General features: G+C 41.3%; 1 protein-coding gene across 2 annotated transcripts in view; it reads right to left on the bottom strand.

The window, feature by feature from the left end:
- The window catches only part of LOC127076130 (uncharacterized), a 49,227-nt gene that overhangs the window by 15,530 nt on the left and 9,338 nt on the right, over positions 1-24,359 (bottom strand). The window contains exon 1 of one of the 2 annotated variants that reach the window (XM_051017731.1): positions 14,233-14,556. The exons of the other annotated variant lie outside the window; for it this stretch is intronic. The gene's annotated coding sequence lies outside the window, so the exon portion shown is untranslated. Of the gene's footprint in view, positions 1-14,232; positions 14,557-24,359 lie in introns of those variants that run through there. 2 annotated transcript variants of the gene reach the window in all.

Below are 24,359 nucleotides of genomic sequence, written 5' to 3'. Positions count from 1 at the left end.
ATAAGGCAAAGATTTTTCATTTCATCACTTTCACTTGAGCTACTCGCCTTGAAGGATTCATTATCATTATCCCATGCAATGTATTCTCTTCTAGGCTTGCTAGACTTATTTTATTGACCATTTCCTTTATCATTCTTAAGCAATGGACAATACGGCTTGTAATGATTGACTCTTCCATAATTATAGCATTAACCTTTATATTTTTCATTCTTACTCTCATCTTGCTTTGAGGTATTTAATTGCCTTCTATAGTTGATAAGATTATTGTCGGAATACTTAAATCCATTTCTCTTAATATACTTATGGTACCTTCTAACAAATAGCTCAATTTCTCCATCATCCGGACACTCTCCACCACTAGTTCCACTATCATCTTGCTCTATAGTAGAGGACCTAGAACTAGAAGTCACAAAAGCAATTGACCTCTTGTCTACCTCATTTTCCTTGTTCTTTTCCTTCTTAAGCTTCTTCTCATGCTTCTCCAAACAAATGAGCTCTTGCTCATGTTCTTTAAGCTTTCCAAACAAAATAGTAATATCTAATGTCAAAAGATTGTTAGCTTCCTTGATTGTGGTAACCTTCGGTTATCATTCCCTATTAAGACATCTTAAAACTCTGTTAGTAGCAATTTCATTAGAAACGGGCTTACCAAGTGCGTTCAAATAGTTTACAAGATGAGTGAACCTTTTTTGCATATCTGCAATGGTTTCACCATGCTTCATATGAAAAAGTTCAAACTTTTGGTCCAAAGTATTGGTTCTAGCTTGTTTTACTTCATTTGTTTCCTCATGGGAAACTTTCAATGAGCCCCACAATGCTTAAGCGATTGTACAATGAGAAACACGATAATATTGATAAACTCCTAAAGAGGATATGAGAATATTCCTTGCTTTCCAATTACATAACCACTTTTATCATCAAATGTGTTCCATTGTGCTTCCGGTTTAGGTACAACAACACCATCCACATTGGTCATAGTAATATCAAAAGGACCATTTTTGATGTCGTTCCATACATTTTTATCAATAGAATTGATATGGGCACACATACAATCCCTCAAATATTCATAATTTTCGCCATTGAAAACGGGCACTCTATTATACGCCCTTTTAGGTTCGGGAAGCATAATCTAATAAGTAATTTCGAAGCACAAGATAAATTGGTGTTCGTGATACCACTAGTTAGACGATGGCAACTGTAACACCCCATTTTTCTAAAAACTATTTATATTAATTAATTATAATTTTATATGTGTATCTAATTATTATTTGAGTGATACTTGAAATGTGTTAGGGCAACAAGGATGTGATCCTTAGGTAGAGAGTGTGACGAGTAATTAGAGGTCGGTAGATTTGTTTAGAATTATTTAATTGATTAAATAAAATTTTAGTGTTATTATTTAAATGAAATAACAAAATAAAAGGAAATAATGAGTTTATGGTGGAAAATGCGAATTATGGAGAATTAAAATAAATAATGTAAGTTAGTAATAAATTGGGCCTTAGTGGAATATCAAAAAGATAGAAATTAGGTTTTTGATTTATGAGGAGAGAAGTGAGGTGAAACTTTTAGAATTGGATAAAAAGAGGAAAGAGAAGAGAAAAATAAGGAAAACCTAATGAGAGCTATAAGGTAGAGAAGCCAAAGTCAAAAGTTTAGATTTTTCTGGAATTACAACGTAAGAGTGTGAATTTGGTTCAACAATAGAGATATGAATGGAAGGGTAGACAAATGTTTAATTCTTTTTTAATTGATGATGAATATTGATATTTGTTGAATTAAATTTGTGCTCTAAAGTGTTCATGTATGTTCACCATTGATGATGTTTGGAGTTTTTAGGGATTGATATAGTATATATATTCATGATTATATGAATATAAGTAGTGATTGATATAGATATATTTATGACTGAATTTAAAACCATAAAATATTTTTGGTGATGATCCACATATGTTTTTGGGGTAAGAGAAGATGAAAATCATGCTGGAAATTTCAGAAAAACAATAACTTTTTAGTAACGCATTCATGCACGATTTTGATCATAATTTTCAACTCGTAAATCATTTTGGGACGGAATTTGAAGCATTGGGTAGCTGAAATAGAGTACTGTAACTTTGTTTCAGTGATAAAATATTTTTGGTGATAATTTCATGGATGTTTTTGGGGTTGGAGAAGATGAAAATCGTGCTGGAAATTTCAGAAAAACAACAACTTTTTAGTAACACATTTGTGCATGATTTTGATCATAACTTTCAACTCATAAATCATTTTGGGACGGGGTTCGAAGCGTTAGGTAAGTGAAACAGAGAGATATAACTTTGTTTTATGGATAAAAAGTTTTTAACGATTTTATTAGAGGTTGGTAGCAGGTGGGAAAGAAGTGTATGATGTGACGAATATGGACGAGGTCCGTATTGATAAATTATTGGATGTGTTGTGAATGATTGGGATGATGTATTTGATTAAATTTATGGTAATCCAGAAGGGTGGATTACGTTACGCATGATTGGAATTGTGTGATCGATTATGGATCACTAAATATTATTATAATTGTTAGGTTAATTGCATTATTACCATGCCACCCATTCATTATTGATATGTTGAAAGAGATAAGTCATAGGTCCGAATGGGGATGAAAGACTTATCTAGAACTCAGAATGGGGAGTTTGGGATTCTAAAGGGGGAATCGGGTTCGTAATAAAAAACAAATATTGAATTGGTACCACATGCATATGAGTCGTTGTCGTTATCGTGAGTCGCATAACATGAATGAAATATATACGTGAAATATGACTATGTATGATAATGGTGTTGTTGTATGTGATACTGATAATAATTGGACATCCGAATGTGATATGTCATTGTGCATGATTATGTAGATGTCATACTTTATTTTACATTCTATGTTTTTATTATTGAAATGAATTATCACCCTTCTATTTGAATGTTGCCTTTACATGAGCATCACGCAGATACTCAAGAGTAAAGACGATGTTGTGAGTGGAAGTTAGCTTCTGGAGCCATTTCTTTTAGTTTATTCTTGTTAGCTTTGATTATGCTTTGATATGTAACACTAGGGAGCGAATTATTTATTTTGTATTGGAATTTCCTGAGAGACAATGCATGCTCTTGTATTTGTTTTATGTTTTGGTGTGATAATACTTGGAGAAGACTCACGAGTCGGTGTTTTTAATTTTGTAATGAAAATTATTATGAGATTTTAAATTGCTATGTTTGTTATTATGATTTTGCTGTGAATTTATTTAGATGAGTTGGATGTCTTGTAAACATTCTAAGTGCAAATGTATGCAGTAAAATGTTTTGTTGTAACCAGTGTTACGGAGCAGACTATAATTGTTGTGAGTGACACCCTAAGTGATTGTATTTCGTTAATTAAATTCTTTGATAATTATGCGAGGGATTTTAGGGTGTTACATAGTGGTATCAGAGAAGGTCAATTCGCCTGGTCAAGTTGTTTAATTATGTTTGTTCCCTAGTATGCGACATGTGTGTGAAAACACTATCAATGTTTGTTTTGTTTTCTATTTGCAAATTGGGAATGAAACAAGTGGGCGAGAAGCGTTTGTTTCTCTTGGATGTTATAACTCTAGAGAGCTTGGACATCATGTTACTGGATGCGAGAGTGTAGTGTTGGCTAGCTCAACTATTTTGAGAATGTTGTGTTTTTCCTTAACCCGAAGAGAATTCGAATTTGAGGATGGTGTCGGTTAGCAAAATGGTCTGGTCCTTGAGGGAAGACAGTCGGGTGTTCTTGTTATTCGCTTCCTTATGAGGGGGAGGCAATGTTTTGGCTAGAGATGAGCCAATGATGTGTTGAGTATCCCGACGTGTTTCTTAAGGATTTGTATGGTTTGTCTTTCCTTGGAATAAGTTAATGTTATTCTTGGAATGAATTGGTTAGAGTTAAACCAAGTGTTTACCAATTGTTTTGATAAGTAAATGTAGTTTCTTGAATCCAAAGAGGATGTGGATTCGAGACTCCCATCTGTTGGTCCAATTGGGATGTCTTTGAGGAAAAACGATCAGGTATGGTTGATATTTGCTTCTCATAGAGTGAGGATAAATGTGACGGCTAGTGATATGCAAGTGGTGTGTGATTCCTAATGTTTTCCTGAAGATATTTGTGACTTGCCTCTAGAGCGTGAATATGAGTTCGATGGAGGTGAAAAGTTGATGTTTGTATCTTCTAAGCAAGTGAGAGAGTCCGTGAAAGATGGGGCGGAAGTGTTTGTGATTTTAGCTTCGTTGGAAGCCAAAGGCAAGGGAGTAGTTCATGATCTTCCTGCAGTGTGTGAATTTCTGGAAGTGTTTCCTGAAGACATCAGTAATTTACCACCAGATCGATAAATTGGGTTTACTATTGACTTGGTACCCGGTACTAGTCCTATTTTTATGGCTACGTACGGAATATATGTGTCATACCCCAAAATTTGCCCGTTAATATTACAAGGCACTTTCCAAGGCACTCTGACTTATTCTACAAGGCACTGACATTAAAGGGACAAAAGCCCAGCCCACAACAGGCCCAATCCAGAAAGTGGCCCAAACTGGCCTGCTCGCTAGGCGAGCAACTCCTTCGCCTAGCGAACCCTTCGTTATGACACTCGCCCTGGCGAAGCACCAGATCCAGTAAAAGCCCAAACTAGCTGGCTCGCTAGGCGAGCAATTCCTTCGCCTAGCGAAGCTTGCGAATATCAGAATTTCTGGGCTTCATTCTGAGCCCATTAGGTCACAACCGGAGCATTATAAATAGCCAAGCTTCAGTCACGAAAAAAAGGGGACGAAGACAAAGGAAGACGGACGGAAACCCTGGCACAGAAACCCTGGAGGCTACTTCAGAGAGTTCCGAGTGAAGAAACCCTGAAGGCCGCTCCTCCGCTCCGAAGCTACCGCCGCCCAACTCCATCCGATACCAAAAGCGATCAGTCTCTTCAACATAGCAGCTTAGTTGCAAGCAGGTTTGCGCATCACTATTGTTTTATGCTTTTAATCGGTAATCTCTATATACATAAAGCATCATGATTGAAGTTTCGAATATGTAATTTGATTTCACATGCGAATTTAAATATGCTTGAATATCATGAATGTTTGTCCATGCTATTCCTGTAATCAAGTGCCATACAAGTTCAGGTTTTCGGACGTCATGTCAAACTCCAAACCCGTGGCCGCTCGCTAGCACATCGCTAAGCGAGCCTGTAGCGAGCATTCGCTGAGCCTTCGCCAGGCGAAGTAGAGGCGAACGGGACAGTGGCTGCTTTGTTTCTTTTCTATTATGCCTTATGTCTATCTAACCAAGACTTATTATAATTCTGCATCATTTGGCCTGAGATTATGACCGTTGTGTTGTAGTGCAATTTTCAATTGTACTTTACTTTGATGCTCTAACCCGTGTGTTGAATGGTGCAAAGGTTTACATATTCCCGAGGAAACGGCCGGCTAGGTACTCCACCTTATGTGTGGGATACCCTTATGGAAATTCACCCTGAATTACTCAATTGATTTTAATGTATTAATCTTATGGCGAAGATCCACCCTAATGGCGTAATTGGTCTTAATGTATTAATTTTAATGTGGACCTAATTACCTAACTGATTACGGCTATTTAATTAATTGTAAAACGTTGCCTTAAAATAAATGATATCGGACCTCTCTTTTGTTACCCCCACGATTACGGTATTATGGTAATGTCCCGCGAATATGGGGATACACTTAGCAAAGACCCTTCGGTTAAATCATCATAGTCCCTCGAATGTTGCCTTTGTCCCTCGATGACCCTTCGGTGTAGCCTACGGTTAAACGATGATAGTCCCTTCGAATGCTAAGGTATCCTCACAACTGTTGCCTTCAATGACCAATCGATGACCCTACGATGACCCTCTTACATCCGAAGGATAAAACTACTTACTTCTCAATAGTAAGGGCAGTTCTACCCTCATAAGGATAAGAAATGCCCGGAAAGACCTCGGATAGGTATAACTCTTAATTGCTCATTCATAATTCAAAACTACTTTTCACACCTTACACATTTCCAAACATCCATTAGAAAATCACCACTTGGCATACATTCGTACTAGAATCATTGCCGAGTTCTATTTTTCTAAACGATTTTCAAAACTAAACGAGATAACCACTTTGTATACATTCATACAAGAATCATTACAAAGTTAAATTCTCCTTTTCAAAACATTTTCTTACACATTTCTCAAACACTTGTTCAAACTAGAAAAACATAAATGATTGAGCAATTAATAGCCCATGGATAACCATGGATACAAAGGGTGCTAACACCTTCCTTTTGTATAATGTACCTCCCGAACCTAAGAATCTAAATTAAGGTCTTTCCTGTTCTTTTCCACCTTTCCTTATTGGATAAAAGAAAAGTCGGTGGCGACTCTTGCTAACCGCGACATTGCGATTAAAAAACACATTGAAGTCAGTTCACCGTATGACAGAACTGGCGACTCTGCTGGGGATTACAATGAGAGGTCACCTTAAAAAAATCATTTATGTTTTCAAGTTGTTCCTTCTTTTAAGGGAATGCTTGAGTGAAAGATCCTACACCCGGATCTAGCGTACCTTAGGTAAGTAGCAATAGATCATCGTGACTATCCGGCGTATACTGGAATGGTCAAAATGATGGCTACGGTTAATGCGACACTTTGGATGTCCTGATGTTCCTCATGTTTACTTGAGGAAAAATTTGGCATTCGCGTGGTGTCATCAAAGCATTAACCAGACCTTTAGAACCCTAATTGACTCATCCTAGCCATTAGAAAGTAGTGAGATAACTGACTTCGGTTCCGACTGGGGTTGGTTGATACTCGATACTACACTCTTTGAGATTGGACTTTAGGGAAGCTTTGGTCAACCACTTGGTGTTGCGCTGAAGTGGACTTAAAGGAAGGTCAATGATTGGAGATCCTTCTAGAACCCGGCTACTATTCTAGGACAGGTTGAACCAACCAAACTTCAGTGGGGAGGGTACTTACCTATGGAACTCATGCAAGCCTTAAAACCTAGGAATGATTGTGGGACTCGTTTATGCTTATTATTTGCATAACATCATAACATCATAACATCATAACATCATAACATCATAACATCATTGTACTACCATTTCAAGGACTTAGGAATTTAGCTTTTCTCTGTTAAACAGGTTATGGCTTCCAGGAAGACTATCCGGATCAATCTTGTAACGATCTCTCCTCAACTCAAGGATTTAGTGTCAGAGCTTCCCGATCAGGCTCAGTTCATCAAGAAACATGGTTCTATCCTCAATTTGGTTACCACTGGGTTCAAAGAAGATATGATGAGAGTTCTATTCCAGTTCTTCGATCCTAAACATCATTGCTTCACCTTCCCAGATTATCAGTTGGTACCCACATTAGAAGAATTTTCCAGGCTGCTGGGGATACCTATTCTTGATCAAACACCTTTCAGTGGTTTAGAAAAGATTCCGAAGTCTGAAGAAGTTGCCGCAGCTTTACACATGACAAAGTCCGACATTGAAACCAATTGGGTAACGAGAAGTGGAGTTAAGGGTTTACTTGCCAAATTTCTGATAAATAAGGCCCGAGAATTCCTAAAGGTTATGAATGTCCATGATTTCGAAGATGTCTTAGCATTACTGATCTATGGTTTGGTGCTATTCCCTAATCCAGACCAATTCATAGACATGAATGCTATTAAGATATTCCTCACTCATAACCCTGTGCCTACCTTGCTCGGAGATATTTTGCATTCCCTTCACACTCGTACTATGAAAAGGCAAGGGACTCTCATGTGTTGCGTACCTCTGTTGTCTAGGTGGTTTATTTCGCACCTTCCTCAATCAGTCTTGAAGAGTGATCAAAATCTGAAATGGTCTCAAAGGATAATGGCACTCTCCCATTCAGACATCCGTTGGTGTTCTAATCTCAGAGAAAATGTTATCCTCATCGACCGTTATGGAGAATTCCCTAATGTACCACTCATGGGGATAAGAGGAGGTATTACTTATAATCCTGCCTTAGCCCTACGCCAGTTTGGTTATGCTCGAAGAGATGGGCCACATGAAATGATTATTCAAGGCACTGTGTTTGACTATGACAATGACTCCCAAGGGCTCTGTCAAAGGTTTGTACGAGCTTGGGGCATGGTGAAAAGAAGCACGTTAGGACCGAAAAATTCTATTCCTATGGAACCTTATCTCAGATGGGTACGCGCAAGAGCTCGTGAACTCGTTATGCCATATCTTGCAGTCGGACCATTGATTGTTGAACCAGGGGTTGAAGGAGGTGCTTCTCAGATCATTCCTTATCCAGATATGCCTACCGATGTTGAGGAATTGAAGAGATCCTGGACCCAGTTGAGAGAGGAAAGGGATACTTTCGAAGCTCAGTTCAATGCAGAAAAGAAGAAAGTACTAGAGCTCACCAGCCAGCTTAATGAGGAACGAAGACTCAATACATATCTTCGCCCAAAAGGAAGCCGCCCCTGGGAGACTTGAGCTTTTATTGTATTTTTTATTTTTTCCTTGTTGTAATGAACCTTGATTAAAGAAATTATTAGTGAAAGTTTCCCTCTTTTTGGTATTTTACGCAAAGTTAAATTCATAAAGTCCTTGAAAACATTTCATACATTGCATTGCATGACATAACATTGCATAACAGGTATTCCAAAAGACCATATTCTCACGGTCTTCCTCTTAAGCAGAAAAATGGCTCTCGAACAAACTGTCAAAGATCTCCAGGCTCAGAATGCTCAATTCCAGGAGATGATGCTGAGCTTATCCAAGGGGCGGGAAGAACTGAAGGCTCTCTTGCTCGAGAAGAAGAAAGACCCGAAACCTGTGAGTTACATCAACCCAGGAAGAAGGCTTAAAAGACAGGCCGTGAGAGTCAAGTTTGGAATTCCGAATGGTCCAGAAGAGGAGACGGAGAATGATTCAGAGGAGGAGAATGTTGATTTCACCAACCCTGAGGATGACGATGAATATTATGAAAACGAACAGTACTCTCAAAAAGATGATAAGTACAAGCTGCTGGAAGAACGTATGCTAGCCATGGAGGGTCAGAAGGCGCCCGGTCTGGATTTCGAAAGTTTGGGTCTGGTCTCCGATGTGACCATTCCTCGCAAATTCAAGATCCCCGCTTTCACTAAGTACGATGGTGCATCCTGTCCTCAGATGCATCTGAGAGCTTATGTGAGAAAGATTCAGCCGCATACCACTGACAGGAAGCTATGGATCCATTTCTTCTAAGAGAGTCTGTCTGGCACACAGTTGGAATGGTATTATCAGCTCGAGAGCTCTGACATCCGCACCTGGACTGATTTAGCAACAGCTTTCTATAAACAGTACCAGTATAACTCTGAACTAGCACCTACTCGGCTACAGTTGCAGAATATGACTATGGGATCCAAAGAAAGCTTCAAAGAGTACGCTCAGAAATGGAGAGATTTGGCTGGCAGAGTCAAACCCCCTATGACTGACCGAGAATTAGTGGACATGTTCATGGGCACCTTGACTGGCCCATTCTACAGCCATCTACTGGGAAGTTCTTCATCAGGTTTCACTGAACTTATATTGACAGGTGAACATGTTGAAAGCGGCATCCGAAGTGGAAAGATACAGGCGACCACCTCTGCAAGCACCAAAAGGTCTTATCAGGGGAGGAATGAATCAAATGTTGTGTACGGTCAAAAGGGTCGTAACAAGAAAAATCGTGACCATACCATTGGAGCAGTTACGATTGCAGCACCGCCATCTCAAAACTTCCAGCCCAAACAAGACAAGCCAAGAAAGCAGTTTACCAGGATCAATATGACCTTAGCACAAGCACTGCAAAGTATGCTAAAGGCGAATCTGATCACCCTCAGAGATCCTCCTATGAAACCCAACACTGCTTCTTCTCGTTATAATCCCAATGCCAGGTGTGCGTATCACTCCGATAGCCCCAGACATGATACAAACGATTGTTGGTCGTTGAAGAACAAAATACAGGATATGATCGAAGCTGGAGAAATTGAATTTGAGCCTCCGGAGACTCCTAACGTCATCACTGCACCTATGCCTAACCATGACAAGACTGTTAATGCTGTGGATAACAATTCTCACATTTCTAGTGTGGCTGATTTAACGTCTCCTCTCCTGATCATCAAGAAGAATTTATTGCAAGCTGGTTTATTTCCAGGTTGTGCTGAAAATTGCGATCTCTGTATACTCCGACCCAATGATTGCCTGAAATTGAGGAACGGTATTCAACGGCTGATAGATGATCGTACGATTCTCTTCGAAAGGATTCCTAAGGTGGAAAACACTGTTGAAGAAATATCTGTGATTGCAAGGTCCAAAGTTCCGGTGAAGATTACTGCTCCCAGATTACCTGTGAAGATTACTGCTGAGCCCAAGGTAGCTCCCCTGATCATTACTGCACCTGGCCCAGTACCGTATTCCTCAAGCAAGGCCATTCCGTGGAATTACGGAGGTGATGTTTACATCCATGGCGTAAAACAAGTTGATAATTCTGCTAATCCTAATGACATTGTTGGGACTAGTAAAGTTACTCGAAGTGGAAGGATCTTCTCTTCAGAGATCTCACCTCCCGTCCCTGAAACTCGAGGCAAGGAACCAGTCAACCCCTCTCAGTCGGAGACACCGGTCGAAGTTACTACTGAAGATATTGCTAAACAAGAAATGGAAGAAATGCTGAAAATCATCCGCAAGAGTGATTTTGATGTGGTAGATCAGTTGGGGCATACCCCGTCTAAAATCTCGATGTTATCCTTGTTGTTATCTTCTGAAGCTCATGCTAATGCCTTGATAAAATTCTTGAAGGTTGCTCATGTACCTCAGGAGACCTCCGTCGATCAGTTCGAAAACTATGTTGCTAACCTGACTGTTGACGATGGCCTAGGTTTTTCCAATGCTGACCTGACACCAGCAGGGAAGAATCACAATAAAGCTCTGCATATCTCCATTGAGTGTAAGGGGATCACCTTTGTCGCATCCTGCGAAAAATCAACCGGCGAGGCTCGAAAATAAAACGCACACAGAGCCGCCACTGCGCGTTATTTATCCCAAGATAGGGAAAGGAAACGCTTAGAGAAACCTGGAAAGACATGGTCTCGCGACCAGAGAGAAAAGGTTCGGGAGTCGGTTACGCGAGGGGAAGGTATTAGCACCCCTCACGTCCGTCGTACTCGACGGGATCCACGTTCTAAGAAAAGAAAAGGTTGCTAAACATCACACACACACACAAGGGAACGCAGGTGGGGTTAAGAGAAGGGAGCTCGATAAGGTATCGCACCTTATGCCTACATATCTTGTCTGGAACAAGAATCAGAGCCTCTGTAGTTCGGCTTACGCACGCCAAACAACACAAAACATACAAACAAGCAAGGGTGGCAAACATGGAGCCCGACAGCCAATCACTGGGCTTACGTCGGCATCCGAACCAAAACACACTCAAAACGGCAAACGAGGAGCCCGACAGCCAATCACTGGGCTTACGTCGGCATCCGAGCCAAAACACACAGTCATATAACAATTAAACACACGCAAAAAAAGAAAAAGGTTGCCCGGAGTGGTCTCGCACGACCACCTGCCTACATACCTTGTCTGGAACAAGGATCAGGGCGATGTAGTTCCCCTGAAAGGGACTAAATTGCTAACCAGAAACCGGGGAAAAATACACAACTAGGGAGCTGAGACTCGAGCCTAACGTTGTCATGCATCGTTAACCCTAAGTTCGGTTTTCTATCCTACTTGCATAAGCAAACTAACCTAACCAGGAAAGAAGCTGGCACACAAGCATACAATCATATATCATCAAATGAGAACAGGTATCTCAAACAAGCATGTCAATCAGATATCCACATAACACGCACTATAGCCAAACAAGGGGCTCAATCAATCAGGTTTGACTGCCTAAGCAATCGTCTGTACAGGCTGTGTTTGCTCTTAACCTTGCCATTACGAGGCTAAGGTGAAGCAGATGAAAGGATGAAGTGAGGATCAGACCTCACAGCTCTTATCCCTAACCAGGGAGAGCTGACAAATGAGCATGGGTCCAGAATAGGGGAACCCTTCTATACTCGATGACTCAGACACAATGTGCACTGCACAGGATCTTGGGCTTTTGATCTCAATGCTACAACCATGTAATGGGAGCAAGGAGAAGACTCAACTGAATAGTGGGGGGTAGACTGCATACCCCTACCTTCCACCAATTGCCTTATTTAAAGGACTTTCACCTGCTTGGGCTTAAAAATAAACAACCACAATCATTGCCTCTTAAGGAGGACTTCAGACATTTATTTGCCCGGCTCGGTAACAGCCGGGTCTCCAGACTACATGAAGTAAGAAGGTTATACCTCTATGCAAGTTGCTTAAGCAAAGCAAAGCAAAGCAATAGTTCACAAGGAACTGAGCAACTAAAGTACCTGGAAACAATCAAACTCAGTCAGTACTCAAGCAGACAAACCATAAACAACAAACAGTTAACCAGTTTAAACAAACTATGCACAACACAAGGCAAGCTCAAGGCTTAAGCCCAAGCTTCAACACCTACAAAACAATGCTATGTTAATATACAAACATCAACAACATCAATTAAAATTGATTTGCATCATTCTCCATGTGCCTTATGCTTTTGATCCTGAAAAACCAAGCAAATATTAGCAACTAGACCACTAGGCCAAGCCTAGGGTCCAAAAGCAACAAAAAGTTAAAACAGCAAGGTATCCACCATCCAACATCAAATTAACATCAAACAAGATCAAACATCATTGGTCTCATGTTTATATCATCCATCAAGTTCAATTCATGCACAAAACAATCCATATTGGTTCTAATGAAGCACCAAATATACAAACAGAAGTATTGCATTCAAAGCCATGCCAAAACACATCAAAAAAATCTCAAATTAAATACACCTAAACAGGGGTCAATCAAGGTCTACCATGTCAAATTTGAGCTTAATTGGGCAAATGAAACCATGTCAATGAAAATCCACAAAAACAGACACAATTACATGTTTCAATTCACACTATCAATGCATACATCCAAGTCAAAAATTCATATCTCATTGAAAACAAAAAAGAAATGGATGAGACCAAAACAGGGAGGTCACACAATGTGTCTAGTTCATGCATATCAAATTTCATGGCCATACAATACAATATGAGGATTTCCCAATCAATCTACCAACATGTATCACATGAGCTTGCAATTTCAACAACCAGAAATGAAAAATCATGATCAATTAGAAAAGGCAGTGAAAAATTCTACAAAAATTCATACAACATCCTAACATATCAACAAGTCATCATGCAAAATTTCAGCCAATTCCAACATGCATAGATCATCCAATTAAATTCAACAAGTTGACATCAAGAGGTGTGACACAAATTGTCACACCTAAGTTCCAGAATTTGCTGCTCTCTAACCAGGTATCAAAAATTCATGAAATTTACATATAAATAATCCTCAATGAGTCAAGAACCACCACAAAAATTTTCAGCCATTTATTTTATGATATGAGTATTTCATGATCAAATTGCCAAAATGTATCAAAATGTGACATACATTAGAAAAGCCTATGCCAAATAAAATATTTGCCAAGCACAACTTTGACCAATAGGTCAAAAAAATTCTACACTCAACCACAAAGTCAACACAAAAATTTCCATATTTTTCTGATTTTTCTACAATTTTTTATGAATTATTTCATGTGTTAATGATTTTTTGGTGAATTTTTAAACATGTTATGAATTTTAAGAAATTTTTTAGAATTAATATAATTAATTAAATGTGTTAACAGCAGTATTGTAATTACACAGACCAATGCCAGGCGCGGGAAACACCAAAATCACAAAATCAAACGAAAACAAGGATCAAACATCTCTTTTTTCACAGAATTCCTCCTTCTTCAACGCGTTTTTTCCGGCAATCCGTAAACATGACGAACAACAAACTTCAATGAAAATCAACAAGCGAATAGGCGTTGGAAAGGTATCGTCACGTAGAGTCCAAATATGCAAGTAATTTCACCTAATTGTTCATACATTTCTCAAATCGAAGGAATTAAGTTTTCATCTCCTAACTAAAATTCATAATATCTCGATCCACAGTTCACCAAATCCAAAACGACAAAGTGCACGGTGTTCTACATGATAAGACCTACCTAAACCATATCAAGATTTGCACAATAGAGGAATTCGAATTCTGACCTTAATCTTGAAGACAGTATTGATCTTGATGTTTCGAAGCTTTTAGGTCCGAAACAGATGCAGAAAAAACTTCAAGAAAGTGAATGATAGGCTCAGGTTCGATCAATTCCACTTCTAGTGCACGAATTCTTAGTTCACCATCAATGGAGCTCGTGTGAACAGTTGTAATTCGAAGCTCTATTCACTCCACTCTTCCAAAACAGATGGAGATAATGAAGATTGAAGATCAATGCAAGAGGAACTTCGCAAATTGAGCAAGAAATGAGGAAGAATTTTGGATTTGAAGTTCTATGTGTTCTTGATGAAATTTTGAGAGAATGAGAGGTTTTTAGATCTGAATTTTGGTGAATGATTTTCTGTTATGATTAGGCAATGATTTAGAATATATATGGTAGCTTAATCCATCACTAATCATGTTAATTAGCATTTTGGCATAATTAGTGAAATTGCAATTTTGCAAATGGAGGGTAAAATGGTCAATGCACTATGACAGCTAGTGCCAGCTGTTTTGACAGCTCAAGCAATCCCCAAATGACATATGTGATGTGTAGAAACTTGTTTCATGTCCATTGGTGGAGTATTTCTCAATTTCACCTTGTATTTGCAAAATGTCCATTTTTAGCACTTTCATTTTCCAAGCCAAAATCCAATTTACATGCCTTAGCCATGAAATGAATATTCAAACAAACTTAAAATGCCATTTCTGAGGTGTTGGAAAAAGTCCCATTCAAAAATTCCAATTATTTTGACATTTGGACCATTTTGCCCCTGGTCCAATTCAGCTGTCCAGTTGAAAAGTGACTTTTTGCCTTGGCCATTTTTGAACAAATCCAATGATGCACCCTCAAAGTACATGTCAAATGGAGTTTGTGCATATAAAGAACTTGCAATTTGGACAAAGTATGTGGTAGTTATGACCTCCTGATTACGGGTCTTTTCTGAAATTCACTGAGCCATATTTTGCAAACCGTACATTGGATTTTCAAGTTCTTGGACTTTTTAGAAAGGTGAGAGCAAGATCTACATCTGTCATGTTGAACAATTTTTCATTTGAAGCTTCCTTGGACATCTGTTTTTGGGGTCAAAAACTTTCCATTTTTGGAAACTTCAGTTACAAGTCACTTGCTATTTTTGGCAGTTTTTGTCCTGACTTGATTTTCTTCATTCTTAAGCTTTGAGATGTCATATAACACTTGTTCCAACATGAATGAAGTGTGTCTAACTTGTTTCCACCTTCAAATCCACCAGATCATGTACAGTTGACCACAGTTGACTTTTCATCTGACAGATGAATTTGGCAATGCATAGATCAAATTAAGCCCCAATCTTCAACTGAAATGGCTCAAGGGTGACACCCTAGCCTCAATTAACACAATATAATCATAGAATGAACCCCATAACCATCATAAACCTCATCTCCTGATCATGCCCTGATTGGCCCAATGCAACTGATTAGGGTTGACCAATGGTCAAAACCCTAATCTCAAGGAATCTTCTTCAATCTTCTGATGACATCCAACCATGATGATGATGATGTATCACTTCAATCAAGATGAAGACCAATATCCTTTGAGAATCATAAAACCCTAATTCACAGCCCAATCCTCAGATGGCTAATGATCAGTCAATAAACCCTAGGCTTGCACTTTGACTCCCTCATCTTCTGATCAAGACTTGGGAGGATAGCTTGCACAATGTAACCACATGATATGCAATATGCAATGCCTAATGACCTAAAATGAAATGCAAATATGTTAATGCTAGTCCCAAGAGAGGAGGGCAAATTTTGAGGTGTTACAGTTGCCCCTATTCAATCCACTGTGAACCTGTCGATACGAAATAGCCTCGGCTTTCGGATGATCAGGATGAAGAGTGATTGAATACCAAGAACAGACGAACAATTTGCACTCTGATGAGATAATTAGCAACGCCTGTCAGCATCGGCGAAGAAACAAACTCAAAAACGTCGACCTGGATACCAAAATAAATGGTAACGCAGGGATAACCATGGCCTGATCACCACACATCCACTCGGGATTATCATTCTTTTCATGCTTTTCTTGAACCCCGAAATTTTCTTCTTTTCTTTTTCATTTTCTTGAACCCCGCAATTTTTCTCTTTGCGCAAATGATCCTCGGATCTCTGCATTTGAACCCCGGAAAATGCCTCAGCACTCCTTCTTTGCCAAAATAATGAACCCCATCTCCAGTTTGAACCCCAGTCGCCTGACGATAACTCTCGATCGCCAGAATGAACCCCGTTCTCCAGAAAATGTCGCAACATCTCCCTTTCTCCATTTGAACCCCATCTCCAGAAAATGTCTCCACATTTCCTTTTCTCCGTTTGAACCCCAGGAAATGCCTCAGCATATCCTTTTCTCCATTCTTCCGTGATAATTCCGCTGGCAACGTCGGAAATAACACCAAACCACTCTGAGGGCGACATGTCAGAGGGTAAACCTTCACAAAAGGAAGGTAGCATGTGCATCTCTTCCTCAGAAGACACCTATAACGACCTCCATTGGCCTCCGCCAGAGTCTAAGGCGACACATGAACAGAAGATAATCCTGCGGACCGCATCCCGGATACAATCTTCAACTCCAATCTCCATTTGAACCCCAGAAAATACCTCAGCATTTCTTTTCTCCGATTGAACCCCGGAAAATGCCTCAGCATATACTCTTCTCTGATTGAACCCCGATCTCCAGAAAATGTCGCAACATCTCCTTTTCTCCATTTGAACCCCGGAATACGCGCTGCTCGCGTAACGTCTTCTGATATCATTTCCATCTCTGTCCGACGGAAACATTTCCTCCAATATCGCACTACTGGGGAACACTGCTGATCTGACGTCATGGTACCACACTCCTCAGAGTAACATTTTCAACCAGACACTGACTGATGACTGGGAGAAAACTCGACGTTTACTGGACATCGAACAATGATGTGGACAGGACATCGAACAATGATGTTGACAGGACATCAAATAATGATGCGGACAGACATCGAACAATGATGTTGACAGGACATCAAACAATGATGTTGACAGGACATCAAACAAGGATGTTGACGGGACATCAAACAATGACCGACCAGACATTAAACAATGACCGGGAAATAACTCGACGTTTACTGGACATCGAATGATGATGTTTACTGACACCAAAGAAAACTCGACCAGACATTAAACAATGACTGGGAAATACCGTTGCTCACAATGCTGAACTCCTCGGAGTATCGTCTTCACTATCCGGCAAAACCAATCCTCAAGCGGTAACCACGGCTCGAATCGCGCTGATCGCGTAACATTCTCCGATCTTCATTTCCATCTCTGCCCGACGGAAAAGCTTCCTCCAGTATCGCACTACTGGGGTACATCCTTTGATTCAATCACGATGCTGAACTCCTCGGAGTAACACCTCTTCACCTTTGGGCAAAACCACTTCTCGAACAGTAACCACGGTTTGAGACTAGCTTATGCTCGTAATGATGCATGATTGATTTTTTCTGCGTAATGCTCCATAATTATGGAAATGCTACGCGATTATTTATTTTTCTATGCAATATGCCATGTTTATTTTTTCATGATGAATGCATAAAAAGGTATCCCCCTCAAGGGACTCTTCTGGGGAATACGAGACACTCCGCTGAGGGACTCGTAAACGCTCCGATTTCCACCATGCTGGGGAATAACTGCTGCTGGGAATAAGGCAACCCTTGCTGGGGAAGAACCTCCTTTGTACCCAATCCACTCGAGAAACTGCTGGGGATAAGCACCACCAACACTCTGTGGGGATACAACAGTCTTTGACTCGCTGAGGACATTAATCCTGACTCTGCATTGGGAAAACCCTCACAGATACCTGCTGACTTCACTGGGGAAGTGCTCGCAAATACTCCGCTGGGGAAACAACAACCTCCAGGACTGTCGACTGGGGAAGCATCAATCTATCACCCGCTGGGGATTACCCATGCAATCCATAGATAGAATCAACTCAGCTGGGGATGCAAAAAATCCGTCCGCTACGGGAACTTGTCCAATCCACTGGTAGAATGAACACCGTTGGAGAGATATGTCATTGAAAAAACCCGCTCCACTCGGGGAACTGCTGGAGATATATTTCTTTGAAACCCGCTCCACTCGGGGAACTGCTGGAGATATATTTCTTTGAAAAAGACCCGCTCCACTCGGGGAACAACAACCTTCTGGCCTGGCTGCTGAGGAAACACCGTTTTACACCCGCCGGGGATAACCATCACGACTCGGCTGGGGAAGTTACAGACCTCGGATCTGTTGGGGAAATGGTCCTCCTGACACTGCTTGGGGACCTAGCTGGGAAATGAGAAAAGTTGGTACAGAACACCCATCGACTCGTCGACCCATGGTACTCCACCTCCCAATCTCGTATCAGCTTTCCACTTTTGAGAATTCCCAGACTCGTCTGGACCTTTTCTGCCCCATCATCTTATATTCCAAGTCGCTCCGCACTTGACGGAAAGCGTACTCCTGGGAGTTATACAGAAATTCGATTTTCCGATTTTGAAGAGTCTTCTTGGTTAATTCCAAAGGTCGTCGGACGTCTCGTCGTCTCTCCGTCCTTTCTTCATGCATTCGTCCCTGAGCGGACTTTACGGGGAATTACACACTTTCAAGCCTTTCGACTTTGAAGAGTCTTCTTGATTACCATCAAGGATCGTCGTACGCCGCAACGTCACTTCGTCGTTTTTCCATTCATTAGTTCCTGAGCGAACTCTCTGGGGATCTTTTACAAAGCTTCCACATCACAACCTGCAAGTGAGTGAAAATATCTAACAGTTCCTGCAAAACAGATCGTTAGATAAAACCGTGCCCCAGGCGTGTCAAGATTTCAACACTTGGGTCACTCAACCTTCCAAATAAGATTTCAAGCTTTCAATCTTATAAACATGCATTGGAAGGAAACCTGTATGTCTTAAAATGCAAAGATTCTTTATCAAAATAATCGGATGTTTTTGCAATCAAAGCGGTAATGAAAGACAAAAACAAAATTATTTGACTGAATATGCATTTTATTGATTGGAAAAAATGTGTGGCTCAAATGAGCAATACAAAGGAAGCAATTCCTGAAAAGAGGTAATTGCGCACAAAAGGAAAAGTCTATCCTGATGGCAATGTGAAACCCGTAATCTCATCGAGTTCCAACTCAGTTACACCCCATATGTCCTCAGACTCTCCATGCTTTCTGCCTTCTGAACAAGACGATTCCGACTGATCCCTACCGGGTATTATCCATGATGCTTCAACCAAAGCGCAAACGATCATGCTGGACGCAGTTGTTCGTTTCAATCCCTCTTTTGCCTGGACCTCCCTTTCGGGTTTTCAGTCCACCGGGATACCCTTTTTTGCCCAAGTCGCCTTTTCAGGTTTTCGACTTGCCGGGTGTACATTTTTCATTTTATCCCTAATTTTTGCCCGAACCCTTTTCTGTTTTTGGTTCGCCGGGATGCCCATTTTTGCCTGGACTATTTTGTTCTTTTCGTCCAGCGGGTCTATTATACGAAGTATTTTTTAACTGCGTCCGCATTCACAGGGGATGGAAAATCTTCGCCATCCATGGTCGTTAGCAACAAGGCTCCGCCAGAGAAAACCTTCTTGACCACGAATGGACCTTCATAATTCGGTGTCCATTTGCCCCTACGATCGTTTTGAGGAGGAAGGATCCTTTTCAACACCATATCACCCACGTGATATACCCGAGGTCTCACCTTCTTGTCAAAAGCACGCTTCATCCTTTGCTGGTATAACTGCCCATGACAAATGGCTGCTAGCCTCTTTTCCTCAATCAAGCTCAACTCTTCATACCGGGTCCTTACCCATTCAGCCTCTTGCAACTTCACGTCCATCAGGACTCTCAAAGAGGGAATCTGAACCTCGACAGGTAATACAGCCTCCATCCCATACACCAATGAGAAAGGAGTTGCCCCAGTAGATGTGCGTACCGACGTTCGATACCCATGTAACGCAAACGGCAACATCTCATGCCAATCCTTGTAGGTTACCACCATTTTCTGCACAATCTTCTTTATATTCTTGTTGGCTGCCTCAACCGCCCCATTCATCTTCGGACGATAGGGAGAAGAATTGTGATGCTCGATCTTGAATTCCCGGCACAACTCTGCCATCATCTTATTATTCAAGTTAGAACCATTATCAGTAATGATTCTCTCGGGAACCCCATATCTGCAAATGATGTCTCTCTTGAGAAATCTGGCCACGACCTGCTTCGTCACATTCGTATAAGAGGCTGCTTCTACCCACTTGGTGAAGTAATCAATAGCCACTAATATGAACCTGTGCCCATTCGAAGCTGTAGGCTCAATCTTTCCAATCATATCAATGCCCCACATAGCAAACGGCCACGGAGACGACATTAAGCTCAACGGATTTGGAGGCACGTGCACCTTATCAGCATAAATCTGGCATTTATGACACTTCCGCACGAAATTAAAACATTGGGCCTCCATTGTCATCCAATAATAACCCGCTCTCAGCAACTTCTTTACCATTGCATTCCCACTGGCATGGGTACCGAACGATCCCTCATGAACTTCTTTCATCAATTGGCTTGCTTCACTATCATCAACACATCTGAGCAAGACCCAATCAAAATTCCGCTTATACAGAACCCCATCCTTATTCAGGTAGAATACCATGGCTAATCTCCGCAGAGTCTTTCTATCCTTCTTGGATGCTCCCTCAGGATATTCTTGTGTCTCAAGATAGCGCTTGATATCATAATACCACGGCTTCTCATCATCAGGCGCTGTATCAACAGCAAACACATAAGCCGGTCTATCCAGACGTCCGATCTCCACACTGGGGAACTGATTCCACCTCTGCACCTTAATCAAGGCAGCCAGAGTAGCCAAAGCATCTGCCAAAGGATTCTCCTCTCTGGGCACATGATGCATCTTCACCTTGGTGAAAAACGTCAACAATCTCCTCGTATAATCTCGATACGGAACCAAATGAGATTGATGCGTATACCATTTTCCGTTAACCTGATTCACAACTAGAGCTGAATCTCCATATATAACAAGGTTCTTGATCCTCAAATCAATCGCCTCTTCAATACCCAAGATACAAGCTTCATATTCAGCTACGTTGTTGGTACATTCGAATGTTAGCCGGGCAGCAAAAGGAATGTGAGATCCTTTCGGCGTAACCAAAACAGCACCAACACCGCTTCCATTCACGTTAACGGCCCCATCAAACATCAGAATCCATTCGGATTCAGGGTCAGGCCCCTCCTCCGGGATTGGTTCCTCGCAATCTTTCGATTTGAGAAACATGATGTCCTCATCAGGGAATTCAAACTTCATCGGTTGATAATCATCAATGGGTTGCTGGGCGAGGTAATCAGACAATACACTCCCCTTGATCGCTTTCTGAGAGGTATACTGTATATCATATTCTGTCAAAATCATTTGCCACCTCGCAACCCGCCCGGTCAATGCTGGCTTCTCAAAAATGTACTTGATCGGATCCATCTTGGAAATCAATAAAGTGGTATGAACCAACATGTACTGCCTTAGTCGGCGAGCAGCCCAGACCAAAGCACAGCAAGTTTTCTCGAGCAGTGAATATCTTGTTTCACAGTCGGTAAACTTTTTGCTAAGGTAGTATATGGCATGCTCTTTTCGACCAGACTCGTCATGCTGCCCCAATACGCACCCCATAGACCCCTCGAGGACTGTCAGGTACAGAATTAACGGTCTTCCCTCCACAGGAGGCATCAGAATCGGAGGCTCCTGCAAATACTCTTTTATTTTTTCAAACGCCGCTTGGCAATCATCATTCCACCTAACCGTTTGATCTTTTCTCAACAATTTGAATATCGGTTCGCACGTGGCTGTTAAGTGAGATATGAACCGTGAAATGTAGTTCAATCTACCTAAGAAACCACGAACCTCCTTCTCTGTTCTCGGTTCAGGCATTTCTTTTATTGCTTTTACTTTTGCAGGATCAACCTCAATTCCTTTCTCACTTACAATGAACCCCAGCAGTTTACCGGACCGCACTCCGAACGTGCACTTATTCGGATTCAACCTCAGTCTGAATCGTCTCAGCCGGTCAAACAACTTAGCCAAATCAACCAAATGCCCCTCTTCTGTTTGGGACTTTGCTATCATGTCATCAACATAGCATTCAATTTCATGATGAATCATATCATGAAACAAAGTCACCATAGCTCTCTGATAAGTAGCACCGGCGTTTTTTAGACCGAATGGCATCACCTTGTAACAAAAGGTACCCCATGGTGTGATGAACGTTGTTTTCTCCATATCATCTGGCGACATCTTGATCTGATTATAGCCAGAAAAGCCATCCATGAAGGAAAACACCGAGAATTGAGCTGTATTGTCTACCAACACGTCAATGTGAGGTAATGGAAAATCATCTTTCGGACTAGCTCTATTCAGATCCCGGTAGTTCACACACATTCTTACTTTCCCATCTTTCTTCGGGACTGGCACAATGTTCGCAACCCATGGCGGATAGTTAGTGACAGCAAGGAAACCAGCATCCCACTGCTTCTGCACTTCTTCCTTAATCTTCATCGCCATATCAGGTCGAGTTCTGCGCAACTTCTGCTTCACTGGAGGACAATCTGTTCTCAACGGTAGCTTGTGCACAACGATATCGGTATCCAACCCTGGCATATCTTGATAAGACCAGGCAAAGATATCGACATACTCTTTCAATAGCACCACCAATCTGCCCTTAACACTTTCCTCCAAAGCAGCCCCGATTTTCACCTCTCTTTTGACCTCGTCGGTACCCAAGTTCACGACCTCAATCGGCTCTTCATGCGGCTGAATCACCTTCTCCTCTTGTCTTAACAACCTGGCTAATTCCTCCGGCAATTCACAATCTTCTTCGTCTTTTTCTTCAGCAAGATAGATCGGATTGTCGAAATCATATAGAGGCGTAACAGGATTGTTATCAATGAGATCCGGAGAGGAATCGCATCTGCATGAATGTTGATTCATGCATTGCTTTAGAACCGGTGTGAGAAATTTAAAAAAAGGAAAAATGAAAACATTGCCATTTTTATTTGTTTTTATTTTTTTAAACTGCAAAAATAAATGAAAAACAGGGAACACCGCTTTTGACTGAAAAACATCCTTTTATTAATGATGCAGAATTTTGCAAATTATGACATGAGGTGGCCCTTACAATGAACCATTACGTGTCGGGCAACACGTAAGGTTTGCATGCAAATAAGAAAGAAACAAGAAAAATATTACTCTTCGAGGAGAGTGACCCGGATGATTTCTTCGGCCTTCCAGTTGTGGATTTCCATCCCTGGTTCGCACGACGTTATCCATCGGTCCATGTCACAGTCGCTGTCAATATCTTCACCCATCATGTAGATGTGGTCCGGATCCAGCATTCCGGCACTCGTGAAAGTTACAGACGTACGACCCCCTCTTCCTCGTCCCAAGCCTCGGCCCGGTTGATATCCAACCCCAAAACGGTCTTTTTTCTCAGGGACCTCCATTATTCTGCCCCAGCCTGGAGCCTCTCCGCTTTTGACTACCTCAGCAGCCTGCTTATAAGAAGCGATGGACGGTTTCTCTTCCTCTTGCTTGGCGAACAGGGCATTCTCCACCTTAACAGTTTCAAATGACTGGCTAGGCGTCTCCCATATTTCGCCGTCCATCTCAACATATTTGAAAGAAGACAGGTGGCTGACAAAGATGTCCTCCTCTCCGCAAACAGTAACGACCTGGCCTCCCCAAACATATTTCAGCTTTTGGTGCAAAGTCGACGTAACTGCTCCCGCAGCATGAATCCATGGGCGACCCAACAAGCAACTGTAAGCTGGTTGGATGTCCATAACATAGAAGGTTGACTTAAACACCTCCGGGCCAATCTTTACTGGTAACTCCACCTCCCCGAATACGGCTCGCTTTGACCCATCAAAAGCCCGCACAATTAAATCAGTCGGGGTCAAAATCAGCCCATCACAATTAAGCTTTGCCAGGGCCTTCTTAGGCAACACATTCAAAGAGGAACCGGTATCAACCAGCACATGCGAAAGCACGGCTCCCTTGCATTCCATCGCAATGTGTAGCGCCCG

Source organism: Lathyrus oleraceus, chromosome 1, assembly GCF_024323335.1.
Source record: "Lathyrus oleraceus cultivar Zhongwan6 chromosome 1, CAAS_Psat_ZW6_1.0, whole genome shotgun sequence".
Lineage (NCBI taxonomy): Eukaryota > Viridiplantae > Streptophyta > Magnoliopsida > Fabales > Fabaceae > Lathyrus > Lathyrus oleraceus.
This window is presented reverse-complemented; position numbering and strand designations above follow the sequence as displayed.